The sequence below is a fragment of the Physeter macrocephalus genome, chromosome 20 (assembly GCF_002837175.3).
Source record: "Physeter macrocephalus isolate SW-GA chromosome 20, ASM283717v5, whole genome shotgun sequence".
In the NCBI taxonomy this organism is placed as follows: domain Eukaryota; kingdom Metazoa; phylum Chordata; class Mammalia; order Artiodactyla; family Physeteridae; genus Physeter; species Physeter macrocephalus.
Window position 1 is genome coordinate 43371321 of NC_041233.1, and position 22889 is coordinate 43394209.

The following is a 22889-nucleotide window of genomic DNA, read 5'->3' on the forward strand; positions in this document are numbered from 1 at the left end:
TTGTAAAGCAGAAACTAACACACCATTGTAAAGCAATTATACTCCAATAAAGATGTTAAAAAAATTAAAAACTAAAACTGCTTTGATTACAATGAAAATTAACATAGCATCATCAGTAAATAAATATGAAAGCAAAAAAAAAGAAATTTAGGATGGGGAAATATCAACATCTAAAGTTTTATTTAGTGAAAAGCAGATATTAAATTGCAACCTAATTTTCTGGATTGTTGGATGATATTTTATGTCTGTCTCAGATCAGTTACTTATATAGAGAAAATAAATATTTCCTTTTTCTTATTAATAACCATTGTGGATCAAGTGGTAGAAAATGTCCTACTACCTGTGAGTTATAAGAAGTTATGTAGTAACTAAAAGGTTGTATGAGCCCTACTTGTATTAATATTAGGTTGGGCAAACACATTGCTTGTTGTTGGTTAAGCTGCTTCATTAGAAGAGTGCAGGGACCACAGAGGAATAGAAAAAAGTCCAAGTTACTACATTTTTTAGGGATAAATTGGTTTTACCAAATATTTTCATGCAAGAGAAAATGCTCCTCATTATTTCTCTTACCAAGTACAATTTTTCTGGGATTCTGGAGGTTATCCCTCAGACTGTGGTTCTCAACTTTGGCTGCAATTAGAATCACATGGAGAGATTTTAAATTCCATGCCCAGGCTGCACCCTAGACCAATTATATAACAATCTCTACATATGGGACCAAGGCATCGGTACTTTTTACAGTTCCCTGATGAGTCCAGTGTGCAGCCAAATTTGAAAACTAGTCCTTTGAGAGTATGAGGGTTCCCTCAATTAACAGTCATTTAGAACAGTTCTCAATACTGTCTCCAAGGGGTTTTTAAAAAAATACTTTGAGAAGCAAAGCTACCTGACTTAACTTCACACATGTCCTGAGGACACTGCTTCCTCTAACTTACTTTCACCCAGAGCAGAGATTTGTTTTCCTACCACCAACAGAGGACCACTAAAAATGTTAAAACACTAATGTGGTTAACAAAATGGGCTTCAGTGTGCAGTAAACTTTGACCTGGATTCCTTAATATTCCCCTCAACGTGCCTAAATTTTAGACACATTTTTTTCTGACTATAGACCCCTGACATCCCTTTTCTTAGAGCACTTACTTTAGAAAACTTGCAATTGTAAGTTCTTTCCCCGACTCTTTGGAATGTATGTCAATCTTTTCCCAGCTTTTCTCCAGTTTTACAACCCAGGAAATATCTTTTTCAAGGACCTGGGGACTTGTTTCTTTGAAATGTAAGCATTGAGGGAGATAGCACCCCTATCTTCCAGTCTCTGTAAGAGGGTAGGAGCCTAACTTCAGTAAGTACAATTAACAAGCACAGATGTCCTGACCACAGAGAAGAACATTTGCAAACTCAGGAATAAGTCAACATGCTCAATACATCCTGATAATCAATCCCTCCCCAGTCTCCCCAACATCTTCAGTATTTTTCCACTAGCTCACTCAGTGCTTAAAACTCTCCCGCTTTTTGCTTCACTGAAGTTGAATTCAGTCTCTCTCTCTCATATTGGAATAGTCTTGAACAAATCTTCCTTGCCTGTGTAACTTGTTTGGGACAATTTTTATTTCGACTACCTGTATTTCACACCTACTCCATCACTTACTAGCAGCGAGATACCAGGGCAAAGTGATTCGACTCTATAAACTTTCTTCAGCAAAACAGAAAGAAAACGATAGTACTAATTACCTCATAGGGTTGTTCTGAGAATACATTGTATCAGTTAATGTTCCTAAAGATGGGTTTCAGTCATGTACTTTCACAAGCCAAGGCATGTGAGGGCAAAAAGATGGATTCTCAAAGCAAAATCTGGGTGCTCTTGTCAGGAGAAATGAAGCATGGGCAGACAAAAATAATGTAATGCTAGTTGTTGTTGATGCTGTCGTTATTATAATTACTGCCAGTAGGAAGCAGTTATTTGCCCAGTCTAAATAAGAACACCTTCTTCCATCACAAGTCTTCATTATAGTTAATCACGTAAGCATAAGTACAACTATATATAATCGTCAACTATATATAATTTTTTGGCTATTTAAACCTCTGCTACATTGAAATAAGTAGTTCAAGAAATTGAAAGTGACTGAAAATCCAGTGGTACTTTTAGTTATAATGACACTTGGAAACGTCCAAGAGGAAGCCCTGGTGCACAGGTCAGAAGCTCTTTGTTCAAGCACTGCCTTTGTCATTCACTCTCCATGTGTACTTAGAGTGAAATAGTTCTTCTTACCTTCTCCGATGTCTATATTTTTTAACTTCTTTTTTCTCCAATTGTTTGCTGGAACTTCTCTGCTGCACTTCTATACTCCCACAAAGGTGTTCTTGTCTGTGGGTGGTTGTCAAAATTGATGTTACTATGGAGAGATGATAATGGAAAACTTTTGCCATCTTTGCTCATAATTCCCATTTCTTAAGTATAAGCTGCACCTATGACTTCTTTTCAAAGAGTACAGAGTGGAAAGAGAGATAAAAAATAATTTTACAGTAAAAAAAACCTGACAAACACTTCTTCATCTAGATTAACAAGGACTATATCATCAGTAATAAATCATGTTCATAGTCTGTACCCTTGATATGATATAATGTTTTGGACAGAACCAAATGTTTGCTAATCCCCTTGATATGATATGATAAAAATGGCATTGTAACCTTTGTGGTCTCCCTCTAATAACCCATAAGTTCAGTATAATTATGGGTGATGGAAGAAATCACATATTGTGCTATGGGGAAGTCATTCTGGCTTATACATGATTTAACTTAAACCTTATTCTAACTAAAACAGCCTGTTTTGTGGCCAATTAAGCATGCATTGTACATCTGCTTTAAGCATTAAAGAAAAGAACATATTTTAAAAATCAAAATGGAGAACTATGGTTTAGTCATCCAAAACTGTTATCAACCAATACTTGCTTAACAAGCACCCTTACTTCTTACCAGCTCCAATCCCAATTCTTGACAAACAACTTATGTAATTTCAAGGCTTTTGCCTTCATAAGCATCCTCCTTTTTGTAGTTCAGCGGAACATAATTCAAATGCTCCCTGAATCTGTGTCTCCAGGGATATAGTCCTCAGTTTGGCTCAAATAAAACTCTTTTCTATTCCTATTATAGACTGTTTATTTATTATTCCCATCAACATGAAGAAAACATCAGATAAATTCATATAGAGGGGCATCCTAAAATGAGGAGTACTTTTCAAAACTGTCGAGGTCATCAAAAACAAGAAAAGTCTGAAAAACTATCACAGCCTAGGGAGAAATGACAACTAAATGTAGAGGGATATCCTGGATGGGATTCGGGAAGAGATAAGTACATTAAGTAAAACCTAATGAAATCTGAATAAGCTATGGAGTTCAGTTAATAATAATGTACCAATATTAGTTCATTAATTTTAACAAATATACAATATATATAACTTACTTTAATAAGGACGACTGAGTGCAGAAATATAGGGAAACTGTAATATTTTCTCAATATGTCTGTACTTCTAAAACTATTCTAAAAATGTCTATTAATAAAAAAACCTTTAAATGCAATTCACATTAATGCAGTAAAGAAAAAAATATTATCTCAATAGACATAAAAAGACATTTTAAAAATTCAACATCAATTCTTGGTAAAAACTATCATCAAACTAATACAAAAGAACTTTCTCAAACTATAAACAGAATTTACAAGGAAAAAAAAAATTTAACATCATACTGAATAGTGTGACAGGCTGTATGCTCTCCTCCTAAGATCAGGAACAATACAAAAATGTCTTCACTCACCACTTTTATACCACTTTTATTCAACATTACAGTAGAGGTTCTAGTCAATGTAATATGGCAAGAAAAAGAAATAAAAGACTTCCATATTAGAAACAAAAAAAGTTACAATATATTTTTATAAAAAATCTTATAGAGTCTATTTTAAAAATCTACCAAAAAAAACTACTTGAACTAATAGGAGTTTAGCAAGTTTGTGGAATATTAAAAGTTTTACTACACCTGGTATTAGTTAGGATGTGGAGCAACAGGAACTATTATCAACTTCTCGTAGGAATGTAAAATGACACAAACACTTTGGAAAAGTTTTGTATTTTTCTCAAAAAATTAACATACACCTACCACATGTTCCAGCCATTTCATTTCTAAGTGTTTACACAGATACCTAAAAGTGCATGTTCATAAAAAGTCTTTACACCAATATTCATAGCAGTTGCATCTGTAATAGCCAAACCCAAAAAACAACCTGAATGTCCATTATCAGGTGAAGAGATGAATTTTAACTTTTATATCCATACAATGGATTACTACTTAGCAATGAAAAGAATAAAATATTGATACACAGTATAACATGTATGATTCTTAAAATAATTATTCTGAATAAAAAAAGTTAAGACCAATGAGTACATAAATTTAAAAAAATACAAAGCAATCTATAATTACTTGGGGATGGAATGAGGCATGGAAGTGTGGAAGGCAGGGATTACAAAGGGACAAAATGTGGGTGTGATAGATTATTGATTATTATAAAAGTTTTACATGTTTGTGTAAAAATTTAGCAAATTGTATGATTTAAATATTAAAACATTGTTTAAAATCTAGTAATAGTATTTATGGAGTAGAGATCAAGTAAATAAAATCACTCTTTTTAAAGAGAAGATAAATTGAGCAGGCTGGAACCAAATCGTGTGCAAGCAATTTTCTTGAATAAGTATCAAATTCTCAAGGTTGACTCCAAGCCGTGGAAATGCTAAGCCCTCAGATTCCTATAATTATCTCTTTGTTCCATAAGTGATTCTTCAAATGACAGAATATTTGTCACATTTGAACTTTGCCTGAAATTTAGTTCAAAATGAAAATTAACCTGGCAAATGTAGTTAACATTTATGGGTTATTAATTAGCTTTGCAGAGAGAGTATGCTTATTTTAAAAGGCTGGCTTAAAACACACAGTTTGCTTTAGATGTGAAAATCAAAAAGATACCAGCCACAGATTCATTTGCTTAACAGGATTTTCTGGAACAGGATATCATCTCTTCTTTTGAAATGATTTCCCATCTGTGTTCAAGCAACTTAGAATTCAAAATGTCCTTGTGGGGGCTAATTGGATAGGGGAATGGGGAATGCAGTCAACAGTGGAATCATCCAAACCAGACTTGTATGAAATAAATAATAACAGAATTATAATATAAACATAAACATATCTGAAAATAAATCATATGTTTCTTATAATGCATACAGATATATTTTTAAAATGTGAAAAACTAAAGTTTTGTTTAATTAAATATTAGAGCCACAACATAATTGTCTCAGTGAATTGGCTTGTTAGAATTCAGAATATTGGGGAGTATTTTTATTTTTTCCTATAAAAGAACTTCCCACCAGCTCACTTTATTAAAAAATTTTATGTGGCAGAAAGATTCAGAGAGTCGAGCTGTGAGGACCAAGAACTTCCTCTCATAACCTATGTGCATTGATAACATAATTCTGAGACAAAAGTAATTACACTTGGGTATGAACATAATAATATTAAAAATTATGCCTTTGGTTTCTTCACCGTTGAGTAGTAAAAAAATAAAATCTGGTGTAAAAAAATTAAGTGGAATAAGAAATTGCCTACTCTTGAAAATGAGAATTTAATTAGTACATTTATCATGAGTTTTTCTATTGTGCTTGGCATTAAACTATTAGCAAAAAGTTAATGAGAATTTAGATAAACTGCATTAAATCTGTGTTTTGCATTCTATAAAATAAGGACCTATCTGAACACTGCTATGGCCAGTTTTCCAATGGCTAATCCATGCCATAAATATTCACTTCAGTAGTTATTAGAGAACTAACAAAGATAAAAAGAGAATTTGAAATGACTAAATCCTTCAATAATTGAAAAATGCTATATCTTTACAAAAAATATTAACTAATTTAACAGACAGTAATAACTTAAAATGTATACATTCTCCATAATAAAAATTCTAAATTTTTTGAGAAAAATGAATTCAATTATCTGCCTCAAAACCATTTTTGTTGTTTATTTTTTAGTAATGCCAGAGCCATGTAAATGCAAAATTCAAGTTTTGGTTTTTGGAAATTTCTGGAATTTTATTCCGAGTATTTTCATCTGTGGTTGGTTGAATCCCCAGATGTTGAACAAATGGATATGGAGGGCCGACTATACAGTTAATTCTGGGGAAATAAAAATAATTTCTCTACCTCATGATATGATAATTTCAGACAATTTGTAGGTAGAGTTTTGCAAAGGAGAAATTTGATATATAAAAATGTTGCTTTAATTTGACAATCTCAGTTGCACTTTATGTTTACATATCACTAAATCACATGGGTTAATTATGGACATTTTCAACCAAGCTGAAAACTTTGTGGTCTTACTCTGTTTTTATTAAGTCCAAGAATACCCGATAAAAAGAGTTAGCTTAGAAAAGCTGAAGTCCCCAAACTGGAACAACTCTTTCATAAATGCCACACATTGATCACAGGGGACAGAGAGTGGGACAGTCAGTGTACAATGTTAGTATATCTACTGCAACAAGAATAAAGCAAAGTACATCTCCAAATGATTTACAGGTTAATGCTTATTGGTTAAGATCATGTGCCCTGAGTCAGAAAGATCCATATTCAAATTTCTACCTATTGATGATTGACATATAGTTTTGCATTTATTTAGGTTTAGAAACTATCACACAACTTTAATATTTTAACAACTTATAAATTATCTTTTCAAATTTTGCAAGAGGTACATGATAAACAAAAGCAGTTTTCTGAGAAAAAAAATAAAACTTATTTCTATATTTTGAAGAAAAGAGAAAGAATGGAAAAAAATTATACATTAAGCTAAAAAGGATATAAACTAATACTGTTTTTATGAAGACACATTTGATGACTACTATGCACCCCCCCAAATTCATATATTGGTGCCCTAATTCCCCACTGTGATGGTATTTGGAGGCAGGGCCTCTGGAAACTAATTAGGTCATGAGGTCACATGAATGAGATTAGTGTCCTTATAAGAGATGTGAGAGAGATGATCTCTCTCTGTCTTATGAGAATACAGCAAGAAAGTGCCCATCTGCAAATGAGGAAGAGGGACTTAACCTGGAATCAGATTGGCCTACACATTGATATAGGACTTCCCAACCTTCAGAACTACGAGACATAGATTTCTGTTCTCAAGCCACCCCGTCTATGGTATTTTTGTTATAGTGGCCAGAACTAAGACAATAATTGAAATTATTTTATTAAACTTAAAAACTAATTATTATATTGACGATGAACCTGTCAGTAAAATATGGATGATAAGACATATTTAATATTTTACCTCAATTATAGGAAAATGCAATCAAAGAAATTTGCCATATATGAGCATTTAGAAACAAATTTTATTTTTACTTCCTTGTTTGTCCTGATTGATTACCAGGTGAATCCATTGTTTAACATCGTGGGTCTTGAGCTTTTTATATCCTTAACTCCTCTAATCAGCAAAGTAGTGTTTTATAATACAGAGCCTGAAAGACAAAGCTTTTGTAGGTTCACCTGATTTGTTTTATAGTTTCTAATTAATTAAAGTTGATTCTGTGCTTAAAGGAATAACCACATTTCTTTCATTTAAAAGAGATTCATTGAGGTATAGTTGATTTAAAAAATGAACAGAATTAATTTATAAATTTTATGAGTTTGGAGATACACATACATCTGTATAACCATCACCATAATCAATGCAATCAACATATACATCACCTCCAAAAGTTTCCTTCTGCCCTCTCTTTGTGTGTGTGTGTGTGTGCTTGTGTATGTGCATGCGTGGTAAGAATGTTTAACGTGAGATCCACTTGACATTTTTAATTTTACGTTTTCCTTGATCAAAGGGGACGTAATATAATTTCGTGTTTACATTTCTCTTAAGATAAGTAAAATGCAAGGTTTACTTCTGTAGCCACTTACTAGCTTCCTGAATTTGGGTAAAATCCTTAATCGCTGTTTCATTTTCCATATCATTAAATTGTGGACAAAAATAGTGCATTTTTCAATAAAATTTTGTGAGGATTAAGTAAAATAATCCTATAAATAAAGTGTTTGTTTTGTGTCCCCATGGATAGACAAAAGAAACTAATAGACCTGGGACCACATGCTCAAGTAGTGGCATACACTGACACAATCAAGTGATCTCTTAATCTGGTGCTATTAAATAATTAAGTTGGGGAGAATAGGAATAGATAAATGAAGTAGAAGAAAAGACACCATAAAACAATACTGTCTTATTTCCAGGTAAATGACAAGAAGTAGTCAGTGTATTTTTTTCTATTTGAAGGACAGGGCCCTCCTTAGGGCTAGTGTCATAAGACGAAAGGGCTTCCATTTCAATGATACCAATGTAAGAAGAGTATAAACAGTTTTTACATTGAAACAGATAGTTTAGGGGTAAAAATTATGTATATCCACGTCTGTGGCCTTGAACTTGAAGAATGATCTATGTGGGTTGAAATACCATTAAATACTAAGCTCTGAGCACTTAGGAAAATATAGAACTACTTAAAAATCATTATAAAGAGTGCCAATAGTAGCAGAAGAGATAAATTTAAAAATTATCTAGCAAACAACCATTGTCTCTGTTGTGGAAAACATGGTTAGGTATTCTCGTTCACTGCTGATAATAACTCAAATGTGTAATATTCTATTTAACTTGGCTGGCTTTGGAAAGTACTGCCTTTCAGAAAAACAGATGTTTCTTCAGGGAATGCATGAAACTACCTATTAAAAGTTAGCTACGTCTGTGGGATGCAGCCACTGATCACTAAAAACTTTATTAGAATTTTTTGGATGTGTACTATACTAAAGCCATATCTTTCAATGTTATCGAACAAACACTGAATTCAATAATATTCCACCCTTCTCCCACCACACCAACGATGTTATGTAGAATTTTTTTAAATGCACCTGACAGTGTTTTTTTCTTCCATTGTTTATTATGGTATAATTTAAATACAGTAAAATACACCTTTTTATTTTACAGGTCAATGAGTTTTGACAAATGCATATCAGGAAACAGAATGGTCGCAGCACCTTTCAGAACTCCTCACGGCCCTTTGTAGTCAGCTTCCCTCTATGCCCAAAGCATGGCAACCACTTAACCTGTTTTCTGTTGCTACAGTTTTTTTGTTTGTTTTTTGCCTTTGCAAGAACATCCTATAAATGTAATTCTACAATATATAAACTTTGACTCTTCATCACAGCACAACGCATCTGAGCTTTACTCATGCTGTTGCATGTAACAATAATAGTTCATTTCTTTTTGTTGCTTAGATATATGCCACCATATGGATGTACGACAGTTTGTTTATTCATTCTTCAATTGCTTACTTGCCATCCATATGTCTTCTTTGGTAAAGTGTTCAAAATTTTTGTCCATTTATTATTATTTTTTTCTTATTGAGTTTTGAGTTTTCTTTATATATTCTAGATATAAATTCTTTCTCATATATGTGATTTGCAAATATTTCCTCCCAGTCCATGGCTTATTTTCCAGTCCCTTACAAGCAGAAAATTCTGATTATGATAAAGTCCAACTGATCACTTTTTCCCTTAAAAGCCTGACATCAATAATCCCCCATTCTTTGTTGTAGGACTGTGCGTGTGTTATGACAATGTTCAGACAGGTAGTTTACAATTCTGTTTCAGTCTTCACTTTCTGCTTGCATAGAGCCTCAAGGTCAATCAAAAGTGAGAGGTTAGGATGTTCTCCCTTCTTTCCTGGGAATATAAACCATCTTGGCCATGGGCATTGTCCTAGCCAAGTGTGTGGCCTTCTAGATTCCCTGGAATATATTAGAGCTTTTTAAAGCTCTCAATGGACATCTCAATCCCAGAGTTTTCCTTTTACATTTTTTGGCAGCTTTTTGTCAGTCCCAAATGTTAACACTGTCACAGACAGTTGCAATATTAAGAGATTGCTGGGTTTTTTTTTTTGGACAAATACACTCAGAGAAAAGATGTTTGTAGTGACTAATCTCTGAATTAGGTCAAATAAAAATAAGCCTTATGAGGAAGATTTTCAGGTAAGTGCCAGACAGGCCAAATAGTGACAATTCTCTGAATATGATGCTTTTAGGGTACTCCAAACTTGTGCTGTTACCTCCAGCAGCTGCTAGGCTGCTGTTTTTCACCATGATTGAGTAGCCATTGGTTTTCAAGGTTATTTCAGAGCTGAGATGAGAGAATGGAAATATAATGTTTTTACCAAGATTCAACAGTTTTTCTGGAACAAAGATGTTTCTGATTGTTACAAGCTTTTGGTTATTTCCAGAGTTTTTTTAAAAGTTGATTTTGACCATTTTTTCCCCCAGTGTTCTCATTGTTTCTATGCATCAGCATCATTTTGGAAGTTCTTGATCCGCCATTCCTGCTGCTGTCCCACATATGGCTTCTAGTTTCAGATCTCTGAAAAATGCTTTTGTATTTCAGCTTTTTCTAACTTTACTGACCTGAAGCCAGGACCACATCTCTTAACCTTAACATAAAGTTATATAACACTTGTAACAAGTAGATTTTCACACTGAGAAATCACATATGTTTCACAAGAAGCCTTTGAGGATCTTTGGGACCAAGCCATGCAGTGTCCTGTCATCTCTAACTCTGACTGATGGAATTTCTCTAAGTAGGTGGTCCATGGTTCAAAAAACTAAGGTTGGGGGCAAGCCTGGATATTTCAAACAAGGATATGTCTACACACTAGAACACTACACCCCTCCTTGCAATGTGACTAATGGAATTTGTAAAAGTCTGAACACAAGTAAGGAAAAATATACAAATAATTATTCAATGATAATATTTAAGTAAATAGGAGGAAGAAAAATTACCCTGTGATCTCAATCATTGTGAAGGGTATTTTTCTTATTATCTATTGCTGCATAACAAAACACTAAACAAGTTAATGGCATAAAACAGAACTTTATTATGATCTCACCTCATTCCATGGGTTAACTGAATTTAACTTGGTAGATATTGCTTGGGTCTCAAGTGTGATTGCTGTCAGATTTTTACTGGAGCTAGTCATTTAAAGGATTGGCTGGGCTGGACATCTATGACATCTTAACCATATGGCTATCAGTTAATGCTGGCCTTCAATAACCTGTTATATGACTTTATCTTCACACAATATGGAAGCTTGGTTCCAAGAAGGAACATCAAAAGAGACCCAGGCAGAATCTTTTTTTTTTTTTAATAAATTTATTTTTTTTATTTTTGGCTGCATCTGGTCTTGGTTGCTGTGTGTGGGCTTTCTCTAGTTGCGGCGATCCAGGGATACTCTTCATTGCAGTGCGAAGGCTTCTCATTGCGGTGGCTTCTCTTTTTCTGGAGCACGGGTTCTAGGTGCGTGGGCTTCAGTAGTTGTGGCACATGGGCTCAGTAGTTGTGGCACATGGGCTTAGTTGCTCCGCGGCATGTGAGATCTTCCTGGACCAGGGTTCGAACTGATGTCCCCTGAATTGGCAGGCAGATTCCTAACCACTGAGCCACCAGGGAAGCCCAACCCAAGCAGAATCTTTAAGGCTTCATAGGACCTAAACTTGTAAGTTTCAGAACATCACCTTCACCATATTCTATTGGTCAGAGAAGTAGTTAAGTTTTAAGATATGGAGGTCCACTATATAAATACCATAGTAAGAAATTTGAAGTTTATTCTGATTTAAATAGGCCATTGGAGAGTTTTGAAAAAGAAAGTGGTATTATCTTACTTCTCTTAAACAAAAACACTCAAGGGTGGCCTTTTAAAGACTGATGTCTGAGTTTCTGGGTTGAGCAACAGGAAGAATAGTAGTGTCATTTACTGAAATACAGAACCCTGGATGACCATCAGGATTTGGAGAGGGTGATATTAGAGGGAGTTAGCAAGTTCAATTTTGTTTAACTGTCCAAGTAGGATAAGAGTATAACATGAAGACAGAAAATGGAGATGTTGATGTATTTTAATGGTATTTGTTGATCTACTCCAGTTTGAGCAGTACACATACTGTGAAGTACATATAATTGTTTTTTTAAAGTAGAAGGATCTTGCAGTTGTTCAAGGATAACATTTGTAAGCAGTGCATTTTAGAAAAGTTAATACAAGCTTTACACAAAAAGAAGGTGTTGGAAACCAATGAGTGTGGAAACTTAGTGGTTCTGAAACCATCCAATCAAGACAATAAATGACTTCAGAAATGTCTCCATAAAAGAATGATTTGTTTAGCCAATGACTACTATCATTCTGATGTTTAGATTTGACTTTCACTGGTATGCTTTCTAGCTCATTTTCAGTTTTTCTCCCACACAGTTTATTGGCTATAGACCACAGGCAAATTTTATAAACTCTCAGAGCTTTATCCCCATGTCTATAAAGGGGAATAATGATAACTAACTCACTAAATTATTTGAAGATTTAATGATAATTATAATACTAATACAATGATATTATAAAACTAAAATCCTTATTTCAGCATGTGAAATCCAGAAATTTTTGAAAACTAAAAGTTTAGAAAGACATGTTTGGCATCAAAATCTGACATGAAATGATGATGGTCTCTGAAAAGAATATGTATATATGTTTATTCTGTAAATATCCATGCACATTCTATAGAAATATTAATATATTTAGTTATGGAGTTCTGCCCTAGTTTCAACATTAAACTCACTATATATTGTATTTATGTAATATATTATGTGCAAGTATTATATGTAATAAATCATATGTAATATTTTTCTAAAATCTGAAGATTACTGCATCCTCAATCACATTGGGTCCAAGAATTTTCAATAAGAGATTGTGACCCTGTAATAAAAATGTATCTTTTACTATTTTTGTTGTTTTCACTCTTCTTTCAACAGAAACAATAAGGAGGGTAATCTAAGTAACAGCAGTCATCTTGGTGGATGTGAATTTAAGCCAATCTTCACAAGGAGTTAGACCTCCTACCTCTTCCCAGGCTGTGATACTTTTCAGACAAAGACTCCCAAAAGCATGACAGGCAAGACAATGTGCATATGTAACATTATGATCTAATACCAACATTGATTTGACATGAAACAATGGGAGGAGCAAGGGTTTGGCAGAATTCAGAAGCTTTCTTAACATTCTGGATCAACTTGACTCTCTTTTAAGTCATACTCTTCCCTATACTTGCTTGGCTTTTGTTGTGGTACAAATATCTCATTAAATTTTCCTTACCTGCCTCTGGGGTGGATCTAGTGGGACCACACATGGTCTCAAGGTTAGTTATTATTTATCAAATTGGGGGCCTTTTTTTCTGTCATTAAAATGCCTTAACACAAAATGGGGCTCTCAATGCCAAAACATCATGGGAGGATATATAAGCACTTGAGTCTCTGTCATGAGCTATGCTAATTTTGTTCAACTTCCAACTATACTCTTGGTGCTCATCACTTTTGTGGTCACAAAAATAGAAACATTCTTTAGATCCTCCCTCCTGATATTGCTGTCTCTCCATAAATTCTTGATTTGTACACATTCTCCTGCACTCTGGTTTTACTTGTGATATTTCCCTCCTTAGTACTGGTACTATTTTTCTCTTGAAATTAAAAACCAATACAATAGTTATTATTGTTTTTACTGCAACTACTATTATTAATCAGATGACAAAACCTATGGAAATCAAGACTTCTTTTTCCTTTGAGAAACATTGCCAAATACCCATGGAATACATTAAAAATAAATAAATTTTAAAATTTGATATTAATTTCATTCCTACTTATAATAGTTTCTAATTAGGCTTCTCTGTAGTAAAACAAAGAATTTTTTAAAGTATGGAGGAAAAGCTTGTAATAGTTAAACATATTTATATGCTTAACTTTTTTTTTAATTGGGCAAATAATGATTTAATTACTGTTAGTAGTAGAACACAACAGTTCAACTCACAGGATGACAACATTCTATATGCTCAAAAATTAAAAGTTTGTGAATTAAATTTTCAGCTTTTAGGAGGACAGATCCAAATATACCACAGATAGAGCCATTATACAGTATTTTACAATGAGATCTAACCGTTAAAATCACTAAGAATTACTGTCCCATGAACTAAATATCTTTTTTTATACACATGTACATGTCCATGAATAGTATGGTATTTGTAATTTGCATAAATGGCAGTATGTTACATCTCACTTCGCTTAATTTATAACTCAAACTTATGTTTTTGAAATTTATTCATGATAGATAGGTTTTGCAATTCTGTTAACTTGTATTCTATCACTGTCATATAACATTTTATTTGTCTCTTCTTCAAGATGACATTTAAATTATTTAACTCTTTATTACTGTAAACAATTTTTGCAAACAATTTTTTAACATCTTTATTGGAGTGTAATTGCTTTACAATGGTGTAAATATCTTTTTAATGAAAATTTTAGTGCAATTGAGTTAAATATTTAAGTCTGATCCATTTATTACAAATAGAGCCAGAAAACAAAAAGCAAAAACAATGTTCCAGTAAGAGTGTTGCACTACATGTAGAGATGGGCAGGTATCAGGACAATTAATTCAGTGCTCTCATATATCAGCTGGACATCTTAAAGATCTTGGGAATTAGTCTTTGTATATATAAAATCAGGATATAAAATTTCTAGTTCTGTGGTATCTAGTTAAAAGATCTTTATCAGGATAGATTTTTAAATATAACTCAAAAATATTAATATAATTTAAAACATTAATTCTAAACAATACTATTTCTTACTATAGATAATGCAAAATAGTGATTTGGAAGGCAGAAATTAATAATACAGTATCCTAACTTATTTTGTCTTAAATTTATGAGTTGTGGAAATTAGTTTGCAAAATAATTTGCATTGTTTTATTTTTTATTTTTATTTCCCATGTTTATCACCCTGTACCATTTTCTTTTCTACTTATACTTTCTTTCTGACAAATGATTACTTATTCTTAGGTAACAATGACTTCTAAACAATATTTTAAATATATTTTCTTTTGGAAAATATTATATGTATGTTTTGTCCATCAACAAATATTTATTTTAAGCCTTTATGAAGGTTTTTATATTTATCAAATGAGGGCTTTTTGTGACATCTGTTATTTAATAAGGTAGCCTCATTTCTTTATATTTACAAATAATTTATGATTAACTTCCAGGTATAATTAAACAATTACCACCAAATTTAACACCAACTCCTACAGGAAAAAGCAGTACAATAAATTTAAAATCAAACTACCTTTTACCATGAAATGATCCTCTGGGGTTTCAAAAAGTTGAATGCTTGAGGCAAATATGTAGACTACTAAGAAGGAAGCCAGAAGTCCTTTAATCATGGGTTGTAGGACATCAAGACTGAAGACAGAAAAAACAGAGAAAAGCCTAACTATCCTCTGCATTTAAAAATATAAGCAAGGTTTTCACCACAAAAGGATAACTTAAAGCAAACTTTTAAATCTAATATTAATCAAACACAGAAGATTTAGTTTCATAGCAGAAAACATATTTTTATGGCAAATTCCAACTAGGATGGAATGTTAGAAATTCTCAGGCACACTAGCATCTGATTGCTTAATTTCCAATCTTGCAGAGCCATCAGTGAAATTACATAAATCTTGTTACATCTCCGAAAAGGTGTTTTGAACAACTGTCATTAGTTATTACTTTATCTGTCTCAAAATATTTTTTCTTGATAACCAATTTCCAGGCATGTTTATCTTTACTGAAAAATAAGAAAGGATATTTTATTCAACACAACTCATTGTGTATAATGTGATAGCTACAAGTTCATTTGGTACAACACTGCTATCAATAAAGTAAAGCAACGTTTTAGGTTTTTATTTATTTTTTATAAATCACTGGTTAAATACCACGGAAAATTTATAATCTGAAAAAGGTTTCAAAGTGAAAATCATTTTTGAAGGACATTTATGTTTTGAGATTCTTATATTTGGGGGATGTTTCCTTACGGTAGGATTTCACAAGTATTATGAAGTATCTTTTCCAAAGTGACTTCTATTATTTTTAAAGCTTTCTTTCCTGATAGGCCCAGTCAGAAGAATGCCAAAAAGATTATGTTGGAATTGCATCATATGAAGTATTTTTACTTCTTGATTTTTTTTTCCATTAGCGTATCAGCAATGTGAACGCCAGTTTTAACTGATCTTTTAAGTATAAGTAAAATGGGGTACCTCCTTGGCAGCCAGCATCAAGATGGTTAAAACGGAAAGCTTAAGACCCATGTATGACTAGCAAGGTATTCTTTCTACATCAAATACAACTGTTTATGTACTCTGTATAGGCAGTTTCTGGGACCACAAACATAATCATAATTTTGTTCTAGCAATTATCCATAATCATTTAAAAATTAACTTTAATTGAGCATTCACAGTGTACCAAGGATCATGCCACTAGTAAATCACGTGTAATTTCATATACTTCTTAGAACCACCGTGAGGTAGAACTTACCTACACACATTTAACAGAATTAAAAAAAAAAAAAAAAAGCTGTAAGCAAGGAAAATTGCTACATAACTTGCCAAAAATCATATAGATAAAAAGTGGCAGATCAAGAATCAGAGCCAGTGTTTATATTCCATAGCCAAGTCTTTCAGGGATTCCCAAATAGATAAATGTTTCTGTTAGCATATATTGTTTATTGTTCATTAAACATCAGACATGGTAAGTATTCCCGAAGACAACATTGTGTATTATTTTCATTTCAAATTCAATTCACTTGAGTGACTTTCCTTCCTGAACTGAATAGAGATGTTCCAGATGCAAGAATAATATAACTAAATTTATTTCCATAAGTCATAAGAGGAAATGAATTTGTTTTAATAGTTAAGGTGGTATCTGAGAGCCACTGATGTAAAGACTAGCATCTGTTTGGAGGCATTTTCCAGTTATATATTTTAGTAAATATAATCTGAAATGAAAAGTATTTCATTTAGTTACAAGACCATTTCATACAGTTATTCATATTTATTTTTAAGAAAACAAAGACTTCTCTCATAGTATATGTGAAAATTGTTCATTAAAAACAGATTTTTATAAAATATGATCATTATTCAGATACAATGTTGTGCAATGTGCATGGTGCAAGATGCATTACTGACATATACATTTTTGGAAAACAACTTCTAACTAAAGGTGTTTCTAAAAGCATAGGATTCCTTGAGCCTCCATAGTTATCCCTTTGGTTTCAAGCCTGGACATATAGATAAGAGTACTCCAGCAAATTCCACACCCACACTGCTTTATGTTTATATCGTCTCAGTATAGGGACAACAGGTTTTCTCTATAACAAAGGGAGTTCCTAGCCCAGGAAGTAACACTGCAGAGCCTTCACTGCTCAACCAGGAGTGTTTCATAGAAATTTTAGTCATGTTATTGGGGAAACCCTCTCTCCCTCCTCTGTCTTCTGTGATCTGGCTTAGTCTAGCAAAACCAGCTCATGTCAACTGCTCCAGAAAAGAAGGGATGAGCCCCCATGACCAGCAGGTTGTTTCTCGTATTGTAAAGGCAATTCTTTACAAAATATGTGTTCTTTAAATTGTAAATTTTTAAATTATCTTACGATAATATATTTTTCTCCTAATTTTGGCTTATATATATACCCCAGGAAGAAATCCAGTAACAGAACAGATGGTTTATAAATGAGAGAGCACATAGTCACACTATGTGGAGACAGACTGCAAATAAACCAGTCTATGGTTAATCAGTATTAACATTTGTTGGGTCATAAACTCATGGATGTGTTAGCACTTTGAAAACCTCATTTACTTTCTGAGCCTAACACTAGCCTTAAGTACGAGATAATCAGACTTACAAAACTTCATTCTATAAAAGATATCCTCAGTAGCAGTAACTCTTTGAGCAATAGATTCTGAGGAAAAATCTGTACAAGCTTAAACCAAAAGGAGAGACAAAATCTGATAGAAAAATATTAGGATGTGACATATATTATAGGTAGAAATATTTACAAGAAAGTGACTTGGAATATAGGAGTTGGAATTAATTGAATTCATGGAATTACTCATGTCTAGTGACTGATGTTAGCAATGCTGGGATTTTGGCTGGAGCACTTATTTGTGGCCTTTTCATGTGACCTGGGCTTCTTAAGAGCATAGAGTGCCTCAGGACTGTTGGATTACTAACATGAGGGCTGCAGATTTCAAGTATTCTAATGAAAGAGATGGAAGCTGACTTGTCTTTATGACCTACCAAGCCTAAGTTTCCAAAGAGGAAACAAGTGAGAGTATCCCAACAACAAGTGAAAAACTCAACCATTTTTACTGATCTAGCCTCAGAAGTTAACCAGAATAAAGTCTGTCATATTCTTTTCAATACAAACAAATCAAAAAGGGAGAAGTCATGACCACATCTGAAAATGAGAGAAGTATCAAAGAATCCAAGGATATGTTTAAGCATTGTCCCAAAAGCCAGAAACAAAGCCTCTACAGCTTTGTGGTGATCCAACAATAATTTCACTGCCTATACACTACCAAATATAAAATCAATAGCTAGTGGGAAGCAGCCACATAGCACAGGGATATCAGCTCGTTGCTTTGTGACCACCTAGAGGGGTGAGGTAGGGAGGGCGGAAGGGAGGGAGATGCAAGAGAGAAGAGATATGGGGATATATGTATATATATTGCTGATTCACTTTGTTATAAAGCAGAAACTAACACACCATTGTAAAGCAATTATACTCTAATAAAGATGTTAAAAAATCATCATAATAATAATTTCACTGCCTACTACTAAAATATGTCAACATGTTTCACAAAAAAGAACAAATTGTGGAGTTTATCATCCATAATGTCCAGTATACAATAAAAATAACTATACATTTAAACAAACATAAAAGTGAACCATAGATGACAGAGAGAAAAAAAAAAAGCCTTTTTGAAGTTAGCATAAATTAACTATAAAATAACTATTAAAAATATGTTTAAGAACCTATAGGAAAAGATAGATATAATAAATGAATATACAAGGAAGATTAGGAAGTAAATCAAAACTCTGAAAAACATGAAAATGGTAAAACTAGACTGAAAATGCAATAATGATATAAAAACCCATTTGATGATCTAAAGAGCAAATTATACAACATAGAGAGATTAGTCAACTTTAAGACACTACAGTAGAAAATATTCAAATGGAAGCATACTGAGAACAAAGATTTTAAAAAATGAAAAGTATCACATGGCCTAACATACATAAAGTTAGCGTTCAGAAGATGAGGAAAGAAAGAATCAATAAATTTTGAAAACATAATTGTCATGAATTTTTCAAATTTGATTAAAAATATCAACTTACAGATTCAAGTACCATAATAAAAACCAAACAGAATGATTTTAAAAAGAAACCAAACTTAGGCATTTCAGAGTCAAATTGCTGAAAACCAAAGATAAAGATAGTATCTTAAAAGCATTCATGGAGAAAAAAAGTAAAAACCATAAGAATGATAGCTGATTTTCAACAAAACAATGGAGGCCTATTATTGAACACACTTTTTCAGTTCCCATAACCTTCATTCATTGGGACAAATTACTCATACAATCCTTTTTTTTTTTTATTCTAATATTTTGGGAGCAGATAACCTAGATCTCTCCTAATATTAAAGTTTACAAAACAGTAGTTATCTAGGAGCTCATAAAGGAGTTACCTAAATGTAATCTCCTTTATTCCTACATCACTTTCTCTTTCTTACTGCCCTGAATAGTTCATTGTAATAATCATGAATTGGATTGAACCTAAACCCTGGAAACATCATGTAAAATTGCAAATATGAAAGTACATGTTACCTGGGAAGATGCATAAGACTCTCATGTTACTTTTGTTTTGGTTTTTTTCAGGAATGCATTATGATTAATTGGTTTATAAGATCTGCTAACTATTGACAGGAAAATCACAGAGCACCTGACTGTATTTGGATGACATTCACAAAAGGACAAATTTAATAGATGAGGTTTATTTGTTCTCAAAAGCTCTGGAGAGACAGTATGGTGCACTGACAGAGATAGGGAAGGGGGCTGGATGCCAAGATACCTGAGGGAATTACAGTGATGGCACTGGAGAACACACAGAGGACCATTGTTGTCCACCCTAAAATGTCACTTGATGGCTGCCAAAACTACCCCTTAGACATCACAATTCAATCTATGGATACTTAGCTTGAAAAGAAAACAAATATGTCTCATCATAGAGATTTAGCAATCTTTTCAGGCAAGGAATGTGACAAATGAATTAAGGCATTTCCAAACAACAACAAAACACACACAGGTACACAAATATTTCCCTTTTTTAAAAGAATTTTCTTATTCCTTTTGCTTTCCCCTTTCCTCTCCTACTGTTTAAATAATATCAGTGCAGGAAATAAGGGCTGGCATAGAGAAGGGCTAGAAAGAGAAGAGAAGAGGTAGGGTGTCTGATGAGACAGACGGTTTTCAAATAGTGCTTCCTGCATTTGTCCCATTGCAACAATAATTCTGTGAAGTCTAAATCAGTTTCTAATCACTCACAAACATTCCACAAAGCTGTCTGAATGTTATTTTAGTCAAAAATACAAAATATTTTCAGAAAAGACATGTCGACAGAAGGTAGACACATAAGCACAGCAAAACTCTTGCATATAGCCAGACCCTATAAAGGGGGTCATACTTCTGTTGCTGTCACTGTCAAAACAGGGGCGCCTCTCACCAGCTGTGGAAATAGCTCTTGCTTCTTCAAGGCTTTTCTTACTTAAAACCTACATTACCATTCAGGAAGACTGTACACAAACAATAGTATTCTTTCATTTAATGGGATAATTTACACTTAACAAGATCTGATATTTTTAATATTATGCTCAGTATCAACAAGGCCAGTTTCATCTAAAAGAAAGAAAAGAAGCTGCACTATGGTGAACTTGAATACTATTTCTACCTCTAGCTTTATAGTCAAAGACTCTGCAGTCTACCCCTCAGCTCTGATTTAATACTCTTTTACTTGGGTAGAACTCACACTGAGTTGGATTCCAGTGCTATGGTCACAGCTCCATTTCCCCTACAGGTGCTGTCTGTAGATCTTAAAATCATCCAGAGGCTAAATAACAAAATTTTTAATTGTCCAATCTTTGTAACTCTACTGGACAACACATATTATGGCTCTGTTCAATAGCACCCTTTTATGGTTTTTGCTCTAGTGAAGCCTTCGGTTTCAATAATAGCAATCTACTTAACATTATGTTATGGGTAAATTTGTTATTTGGAAATGGATGACAAGGACAGGCAATGAAACTGGTCCTGAGAACTAGGGAGCTATTGTGATCCAAGGCAGCATCCAATGCTTAACAGGTTCAGATAATTAAAAAGATTCACAGACTCTATGGAACATATTCATGTGGGACTTTAATAAAGATAAAGGATATGATAGAGCAGGTCGAAGAAAAGACAGGCAAACATCAGTGGCTGAGGGCCTTCTAGGAGAGACTTCCTAAGGTTTTAGTCACATAAGATGTAATTTTTCTCTGGATCATGAAACAGCAAGTTATGCTCAAGGAATCTTGGTTTCAGTGAGTGATCAGGTAAAAGTTTTCTAGCAGAACCTTTAATACCCCACTGGTCATATAGTCAAGTCAGGTTTTACAACCAGTTAAATGACAGGAAAGCAATCAATCTAAACATTGCTAAGTAATGCAGACAGTTAGTTTGAGTATCTCTAGGAGATTTTTGAAGTCTAAATAGTATAATAAAAAATCACTTCTTAGCCCTGCTTGCTCTTGTGTTGGTCCAGGGTGAATACTAGTCTTTCAGGCAAGTCCAGAGACAAATACAAAGCCATTATGGTACAATTAAAAAATAACTTTGTTTTACATGCAACTACTTTCTTCTTTTTTCTCGTCCTAGAACAGCATTTTTTCTTTCACCCTTCTTTAAATCTTCTCTATCTTAGCACCCTCTGCTTGGACACAGCCTAGTAATTTTACCAGCACTAACACTAAATGACTTTATTGGTCTAGTGCCCATTATCAACATGGACTTCATCTATAAAATCCCCATTTATTGTTTGCTGACTAGAAAATGTATTGCTTCCAGTTGAGATAGGTATCCGTTGACAGTCTAATCTAGCTGGAAGTGAATGGGTCTATAAAACAGCAATGCAAACATATTTCAGAGAAAGTTCTGAAAATGTGCAGGCTTCTTTCCAAATTGCTATTATCATCTTAGTAATCCAAAATAGTTGTTTACAAACTGCTTTGAAGGGTTGCGGATGGAAATCAGTGGCCAAAACAAAATGATTAGTGATGTACATCAGCTGAGCTCTGGGGTACTCAACTCTCAATTTCAGTCAGAGAACTCTCTCATTTTATGTATTTTAAATTTTAAAAAAAGACTCTTGAAAAAAATTAAATTTCACTGCTTGAAGTTGGAATATAACTTCAATCCCTCTTGGACAATATATAAATCCTTTTGATAGACTAAAGAAAAATTTTAAAATTACGTGCTCTATTCATAAGAAATTTCTAACTTTGACCTTAGAAATCAACTCCTTAATTACTCAAAAATACTAAAGTCAATATACCTGCTTCTGCAGTTTACCCAGGTAGACAAATACATTACTCATTATAGTCAATAAAATGTATCTGTATTTCTTTGTTATCAAAATGTACATACTTAAGTTTACCTAAATGAGGTTAACATGAGAAAAGTAAAAAAAAAATGGTTATTTATTGAGACAAAACTCTCTCCCATTTAATAATAATAATAATGAAAAATATTATTTTTGAACCCATCCTCAACTCTTCTTAAGAAAAGAAGAAAAATGTTATTTCAAGACCCTAAGGTTTTATTCTTTTTTTACATAACAAAAGAAACATACATTATATA